Consider the following 9,205-nt stretch of genomic DNA (forward strand, 5'->3'; position numbering starts at 1 on the left):
ACACAGTCTCACTCCCTTGCTGTGGAAAGGTGGGATGTTTGGCATTCTTCTGACTGTGTGTGTGTGTGTGTGACTTCATAGAGGGAATTTCCCCTGTGGCTTCATGGAGAGCCCAGTGGCAACATTATGATTTATTTTCTCCAAGGCGTCCCTCCTCCTTACTCTTAGACATATAACAGCAGGAATAGGTGTGTGTGTGTGTGTGTGTGTGTGTGTGAGAGAGATCATGTGAGATTCTAATGGTAAGTGTTGATTGTATGCTGTTGCATAAACCTCCACTCCAACCCAGTTATTGGTGATGATGATGATGATCACAAAGCTGCTACTGAGGGAGGATGTGACTGATTAATATTTTGTGACCTCGTATTCAACTAGCCTCTAACAACACTAGTAGACATTTGTCCCAGATTTTATTTGTGTGGTAGAATAGAAATGCCCCTCTCTCAGCTGTGTCGTGACTGGGGAGAGGAGAGACCAAGGACATCAGGACAATCACACTAACATAAACTCACCCCATTCCGTACAAATGTGCGCAACCGCAACATTCAAACGAGGCTACAAAGAAAACTAATGGGACTGTAGTGACTGTGTTGATGTCAAAATCGGGGGTGTGAACTAGGTTTCTATTCAAGCGTTGATCGACATGGTAATAGCTCTATAGTAGTGGAGAAAAGTTGAATAAACTGACCCTCCGTTACATCTTGACGTGTCATGTCGTAACGTACAGCAGCATAAAGCAACTATTTCTGTCTTACAATCTCTCTCCACCAGGTGTAGCACTTCTATCATCCTTTAAAAACAAGAAATGGACAGTGACGGGGGTAAGGGGGGGAAAACTAGTCATTTTTTTGCGTCATCACCGCATGCGATCATCATTCTCAAAGCCGCTGTTAGCTTCTAAGATCACTTTAGCACCGCCCTAAAAACCCGATTCAAATTCGACACAAACCTTCAAATAGGTATGTAATGACACATTATATAAACTCTTTATAGTGTTTTATTTACATTTCAGAGGTGATAAGTTGGACAGATCGAGTGAAAAAAAGCAATTTTCCCACCCAACATCTCTCCTCACTATCACGCATTAGCTTCCCCACCCGCCATTTTTAAAACGACCCGACGGGGCTTATTGCCTGCTTGAATTATGCAGAAACGGGCAGCGTTTAGGCCATGTAATTGATTTTGTTGGAAAGGGGAGAAATTGTGCTTTACAATGGTATTGACATTACAGTTGATCTGGAAGTATTATTTTTGGGGGGCGCTAAAATAAGGGCAATTATACGGACTAAGGCAATGTACGAGTTTACGTTAGATGCTATTGAGGAAAAACACCTGTACAGAATAACCTAAAAACCTAAGGGATCAATGCAGAACAATAACAATATGAACATTCGCACAGGTAAAATACCTTTTGTATAAAACTTGAATAACCACAGTTTCACTTTCCACTTCCCACTTTCCACTATAGTATTTAGCCAAAGCAAGAGCATAATGCTGTGACTGTGACACTGATTGGCACAGAGCCCAAAAGGCACTTACCATGTTTGCCATTAGGACCGAAATGGAATGCAGTTTGTTCTTGATACTGAACATGAGCACACTTTGAGAAGCAACACAGTCTCACGAGTCATTCCAGCTTGAGCCAAAACACATACAGTGGTGGTATGGTAAACATTTAAGAAGGAACGAAGAGTCTCCAAAGTGCGGTCCTGAAAGTGTGTGTGTGTATGTATGTATGTATGTATGTATGTATGTATGTATGTATGTGTGTGTGTGTGTGTGTGTGTGTCAAAGGTGTCTCTGTTCAGCCAAGATTAGTTCAGCCTGGTGAGGACAACATTGATATTCATCCTACACTTCTGGATGCCGTGTCAGTTTCCTCATCCCTCAGGTGTCCGTCACTAGTGGGGGTGTGTGTGGTGTCAGTCATAACGCTGACCTTGGGAGCAGGTGAATAAGAGGAAACATTCTCTGGAAACTCCTAATCCTTGGTCCTAGACATAATAGTACACAAACAGACATCCTTCTAGAGAGCCCAGTGAACCAGATGACTGATTATAGCCATGCATATGGCGTAATGCTGATAATAATCTACAGGAAATAGCAGTCAGTTCAGTCCACCATTGATCTGTATGGTCCAGTAGGCTACATTGTGTCCAGCACTCATTACTCTAGTAGCCACCAGATTAGAACAACTGTTTGTTTCCATTATACAGTATCTTGAAATCCCTGCCCACTGTCCTAACCAACTCACACACTCACACATTTCACTACTATTGAAAGCAAAACGAAGCAAAATGAATAGTCACTAGTAGAGGTCGACTGATTAATCGGAATGGCCGATTAATTAGGGCTGATTTAAAGTTTTCATAACAATCGGTAATCTGCATTTTTGGACACCGATTATGGCCGATTACATTGCACTCCACAAGGAGACTGCGTGGCAGGCTGACTACCTGTTATGCGAGTGCAGCAAGGAGCCAAGGTAAGGTGCAAGATAGCATTAAACTTTTCTCATAAACTATAAATTTTAACATAATTACTTGTTAACTACACATGGTTGATGATATTACTAATTTATCTAGCTTGTACTGCGTTGCATATAATAGATGTTAATTTATCATTGAATCACAGCCTACTTCGCCAAACGGGTGATTTAACAAGCGCTTTCGTGACAAAAGCACTGTCGTTGCACCAATGTGTACCTAATCAAGTATATTATTATGTGTACCTAACAAAGTATATTATTTTAACCCTGCATATTTAGTTAAAAGAAATTCATGTTAGCAGGCAATATTAACTAGGGAAATTGTGTCACTTCTCTTGCGTTCATTGCACGCAGAGTCAGGGTATATACAGTTTGGGTCGCCTGGCTCATTGCGAACTAATTTGCCAGAATTTTACATAATTATGACATACCATTGAAGGTTGAGCAATGTAACAGCAATATTTAGACTTATGGATGCCACCCGTTAGGTGAAATACGGAACGGTTCCGTTTTTCACTGAAAGAATAAACGTTTTGTTTTCGAAATGATAGTTTCCGGATTTGACCATATTAATGACCTAAGGCTTGTATTTCTGTGTGTTATTATATTATAATTAAGTCTATGATTTGATAATTGATAGAGCAGTCTGACTGAGCAGTGGTAGGCAGCAGCAGGCTCATAAGCATTCATTCAAACAGCACTTTTGTGTGTTTGCCAGCAGCTCTTCGCAATGCTTCAAGCATTGCGCTGTTTATGACTTCAAGCCTATCAACTCCCTAGATTAGGCTGGCAATACTAAAGTTCCTAATTAGAACATCCAAAAGTCAAAGGTATATGAAATACAAATGGTATAGAGAGAAATAGTCCTATAATAACTACAACCTAAAACTTCTTACCTGGGAATATTGAAGACATGTTAAAAGGAACCACCAGCTTTCATATGTTCTCATGTTCTGAGCAAGGAACTTAAACGTTAGCTGTTTTACATGGCACATATTACACTTTTACTTTCTTCTCCAACACTGTGTTTTTGCATTATTTAAACTAAATTGAGCATGTTTCATTATTTATTTGAGACTAAATGGATTTTTATTGATGTATTATATTAAGTTAAAATAAAATTGTTCATTGTTCATTCAGTATTGTTGTAATTGTCATTATTAGAAAAATATATATAAAAATCGTCTGATTAATCTGTATCGGCTTTTTTTGGTCCTCCAATAATCGGTATCGGCGTTGAAAAACCATCATCTGTCGACCTCTGTCACCAGTAAATCATGAGTTCTATAAATGTTTGTGTGTGTGAGAGAGAAAGACAGAGATCAAGAAAGAGTGTATTGTTACTGTTATCAACGTCACTCTCTTAAACAAGTGTCAATTTATAGACACTCAGACATATCCAATAAGCCAGTTATTGAAGCAGACAGAAGCCACAGTGAGGTTGAGGAGGACCTGATCTGAGAAGGGACTTGTCTTGGCCATTAATCAGGAGGGCTTCCCTGGGTCATCACGGCGATAGCAGAAATGTTGAAACAGCTCTAAGTGAACATACTTCCTCCCTGTTGGCATCGGCTTACAGGACGTCACGAGTGGAAATTACACTCCTCTCTCTTTCTTTCTCTATATCATCCTCATGAATGAAAGGGCACACAAACGTGTGTGTGTGTGTGTGCTCGCCCACGCATTTGTGTAGATAAACATTTCTAGGCTAGTGTGTGTGTGTGTGTTCATGTGTTTACACTATGTTTGGGAATGAGCTCACATGTTGACTGGGTGCTGTGTTTGGCCTGGAGCCCGACCTGTACGTAGCCTGTAGCCCAGTCCTGTCAAGAGTTGGATAGTACTATGTGACCCTGGTGGGGAGCATATGGACCCAGCCTGCTTTCACAGTGAGGTGGAGGGGCACTTTCTCTGCCCAGCCTGCCTTCTCACCAAGGTGAAGGGCTTGGATGGTTCTGTTATCACACTGTGAGCTTGGTGGGGAGTGTATGTACCCTGTATGAACCCAGAATGGTATCTCAGTTAGGTCGAGGGGTGGATGGAGATCTCTCTTTCTCGGTTCTCCCTTTCTCCTGTGGAGAGAAGTTTGGCGGAGGGATCCCCTCTCTCTCTCTCTCTGCCCAGCCTGCTTTCCCAGCTAGGTGGAGAGGTTGGCTGGTTCTGTGTGACCCTGGAGGGTATTTTTCTCTCTGCTTTCTCTCTTGTTCAGTGTCCAGCTTGCCTGCAGTGAGGTGCAGGACCAGGCTCTCTCTGCTCTCCCTTTGTCCTGTGGAGAGAGCAGCCGGTCAGGCCAGAAGGCCATCAGCTGTAGGGCTCATTCACAAGACACCAACAGCACACACACACACACACACACACACACACACACACACACACTCTACTGTTTTCATAGTTGATGAAGGTCATGTGTTCTCTGGGTTGGGATAGAGGACTATCTGCCAGTGTGTTAAAACAGGGCCTACAGTCAAGCTACCAATGCCAGTAGCTATAGCAAACCTATTTATTTGTTTGAGTCCTCACATCCTTACAGTGGGGATTGGTTGCAGCTTTGTGGAGAATAGTTTTTTAAAATGGATTAATTGGTCTTATCAAGTCTTAAAATGTTAACGTGTCAAGCTTAGCTGTGGCTGCCAATAAGGGCCGCTTTTATCGATATCTCTGGCAGGCTTCATTGATAGACGTCAAAAATATTTTCCTCAGTGCTTCCCTGTCCACGGTATCACTGCCATACTCTATCTTACCCTCTATCTCTCCTCTTATCCACTTTTCTCTCTACCCCCTTCTCTCTCTCGTTCTCTCTCTCTCCTCTTACCCCTTCCCTTCTTTCTATCTATCCTTTACCTCCTCTTACCCCCCCTGTAATTGCTATAGATTCCTGGACAGGGGCTTGTTGGCAGAATGCCCCAGTGTGTTGGTTCTCTGTTGGTGAAATAAGAGAACATATGGCTAGTCCCTCTCCTTCTATCCCCACCCCCTTCCCCTCTGTCTCTATTTCTCTCTCGTCCTCTCTCCTCTCTCTTTTTTTCTGCATTACATCATCTTGATATGGGAGCTGATTGGTTTGGCATTACTGCTCTGTGAGAGCAAAGGGACCAGGAGAAAGCACTGGATCTGAAAGTGTGTTATTGGAGCTCAGTTCAACCAAAATGTGCTCATGCAACAGAGGTGGTTCGGTGAACCGCACACACTCTTGTAATGAGTAACCTTGCCAGATACCCGAAGACGTGTTTCTCATTGAACTAAGGCCTACGCTTTAGTTCAGCGGGTTAAAAACAGAGTCTTGTGGCGCTTCCCTGGGGAACCGGTTTCGAAACCCTGGTCGGTCGAACACCTAACTCACGCCGAGTCAAAACGATGTGTGTCAAAGTGAACTTGATACAGAGAAAGAGAGCCAACTTGGTGAGTTAGTGTGTTGTGTGGCAGGCTTTGTCTTCCCAACAGTTTACTGCTGGACATCCTGCTGAACCCCTCAGCCAGCTAAATGCATCACATCTACTCACTCTACTGTGTTTGGATCGATCCCTCTGATGGTAGTTACATCATAGCTCTCACTGCTGCCCAATGTGTTTTGTGTGAGTGTGTTTTAGTAATGTGGAGTTACATCATATAACGCTGCTTCACATTGACGAAATCCAGAGTAGACCGCCTGTTAAGCCTTTCTGCATGATGGTTGTTATCAACTCTGTGCAATCAGCTTCCTGGCTCTGTTCCTAGTGGTTGGTGTTTTCTTGTGTGCGTGTTATATTCTGGATCACATGACCTCATCTTTGTCACTACCTCTTCTTTTCGTCAATGACAGTACTAACGGGTGCAAGTACAGACAGACACAATATAATGTTGACATCCTCATAACACCTTCTTCCTGGTGACTGTTGAGTGTGTATGAATAATGTCACTGTTTCCTTGACATGAGTTGGTGTTAACCCCCCCTCCTTCCCAGACTCACACCCCAACGCACTACAGTAAACCTGAAGTGAAGCATGTGGGTTCAAAGAAAGAACTAGTGCGGGCAGTGACACTTTCTAAATGTAGCAGTTCCTCTTTCTACAGTATTTTCTCTAACCACACAAAGCCTCCCATTCATGTCCTCTTTGATTTCCTTCATGGTCCTTTTTTTGTCCACTTCTCAGTCTGTCTGACTGTATTTATAATACTATCCCATAACAGATTCTTTGTGTGTGTGTGTGTGTATTTTTATGATTCCACAAAAACCCTATGTGTTCTGTTTATTGTATTTTTACTGTATTTGCGTAATGATTGCCCTGTGGTAAGACTCATACACTGAACAAAAATATAAACGCAACATGCAACAATTTTAAGGTTACATTTCATATAAGGAAATCAGTCAATTGAAATAAATTCATTTGGCCCTAATCTATGGACTTCACGTGATTGGAAATACAAATATGCATCTGTTGGTCACAGATAGGTAGGGGTGGGGATCAGAAAACCAGTCAGTATCTGGTGTGACCACCATTTGCCTCATGCAGCGCGCGACACATCTCCTTGAGTTGATCAGGCTCTTGATTGTGGCCTGTGGAATGTTGTCCCACTCTTCTTCAATGGCTGTGCGAAGTTGCTGGATTTTGGCAGGAATTGGAACACGCTGTCGTGCCAATCCAGAGCATCCCAAACATGCTCAATGGGTGACATGTCTGGTGAGTATGCAGCCCATGGAAGAACTGGGACATTTTCAGCTTCCAGAAAGTGTGTACATATCCTTGTGACATGGGGCCGTACATTATAATGCTGAAATATGAGGTGATGGGGGTGGATGAATGGCACAACAATGGGCCTCAGGATCTCGTCACGGTATCTTTTCCATCGATTAAAATGCAATTGTGTATGTTGTCTGTAGCTTATGCCTGCCTACTCATACCATAACCCCACCGCAACCATGGGGGACTCTGTTCACAACTTTGACATCAGCATACCTCTTGCCCACACAATGCTAGTCTGCCATCTGCCCGGTACAGTTGAAACTGTAATTCAGCCATGAAGAGCACACTTCTCCAGCGTGCCTGTGGCCATCAAAGGTGAGCAATTTGCCTACTGAAGTCGGTTACGACGCCTAACTGCAGCCGGGTCAAGATCCTGATGAGGACGACAAGCACGCAGATGAGCTTCCCCAAGACGGTTTCTGACAGTTTGTGCAGAAATTCTTTAGTTGTACAAACCCACAGTTTCATCATCTGTCCGGGTGGCTGGTTTCAGATGATCCCACAGGTGAAGAAGCCAGATGTGGAGGTCCTGGGCTGGCGTTACACGTGGTCTGCGTTTGTGAGGCCGGTTGGATGTACTGCCAAATTCTCTAAAACAACTTTGGAGGTGGCTTGAAATGAACATTTAATGAGCATTTAAATTAACATTTAATTATCTGGCAACAACTCTGGTGGACATTCCTGCCGTCGCATGCCAATTGCACGCTCCCTCAAAACTTGAAAGATCTGTGGCATTGTGTTGCCTGACAAAACTGCACATTTTAGAGTGGTCGTTTGTTGTCCCCAGCGCAAGGTGCACCTGTGTAAATATCATGCTGTTAAATCAGCTTCTTGATATGCCACACCTGTCCTGTGGATAGATTATCTTGGCAAAGGAGAAATGACCACTAACAGGGATGTAAACATATTTGTGCATAACATTTTTCATAAATAATCCTTTTGTGTGTATGGAAAATCTTTTAATTTCAGCTTATGAATCATGGGACCAACACTTTAAACGTTCCGTTTATATTTTTGTTCAGTGTATATTTTGCCCAGAAACTGCTGGCCGAGATTGAACGTGATAAACTTTGATTGTTATTGTCAGACTTGTGGAACTTCATCATAGTAGCTCTACTAAGTGGTTCATAATGGTGCATTATTTCATCATGTGAAAGGAATGTTCTAGATGACTAGAACCACATGGTGTGGTTCTGGGTCTGCATAAGGGTTCTGATTTCTCCTGTTCTGTAGAAGAAATAGCCACAGAAGAGAGAGAGAGAGAGAGAGAGAGAGAACATCCAAATCAGAATCAATTAGACTAAATGAGGTGAGCAAAGTATACCCATCGGGTTTCTATTTCCAAATGAATCTCTGAAGTGTCCTTTGTACAGACTGAGTAAATACATGCACCACATACATGTAATGAACCTGTTATTGGAACAGTAAATAACAGGGTTCTACAGAAATGGGTCACCCACCACACACACACACACAGCCCTACAGTATTATACATGTCAACATGGTGGCGTGTCAGATTGGTTAGATCATAGGGGAACATACAAGATCCTGTCTGGTCAGGTACTATTCAGAACTTCATATGGGCCTTCCTCTGAACAGGGTCTTTAAGATGGGCGACCACATGACGGTCATGTCGCCATTTCATGTGGCTGTGAGGGAGGGTCTCTGTGTGTGTGTGTGTCTGGGTCTGTGTTTGTGTGTACCTGGGTCTCTGTGTGTGTGTTTGTGTGTGTCTGGGTCTGTGCTTGTGTGTGCTTGGGTTTGGGTGTGGGTGTCTGTACATGTCGGAATACATACCACCTGGCTAGCTGACATTAGACGGTCATACACTTGCTTCATGCCATGTCCATACCAACATACCACTTAATACACATGCCCAGTACATTGATCCATTCTACGTAGTGGGCTAGTGTGGATATTGGGGACAGAGACAGTATAAGCCGTTGAGCTGCTACTTGGGGTGTGTTCTGCCAGGCAGAAGGTTATCTGTCTTTTA

This window comes from Oncorhynchus nerka, linkage group LG7 (assembly GCF_034236695.1).
Source record: "Oncorhynchus nerka isolate Pitt River linkage group LG7, Oner_Uvic_2.0, whole genome shotgun sequence".
In the NCBI taxonomy this organism is placed as follows: Eukaryota; Metazoa; Chordata; class Actinopteri; order Salmoniformes; family Salmonidae; genus Oncorhynchus; species Oncorhynchus nerka.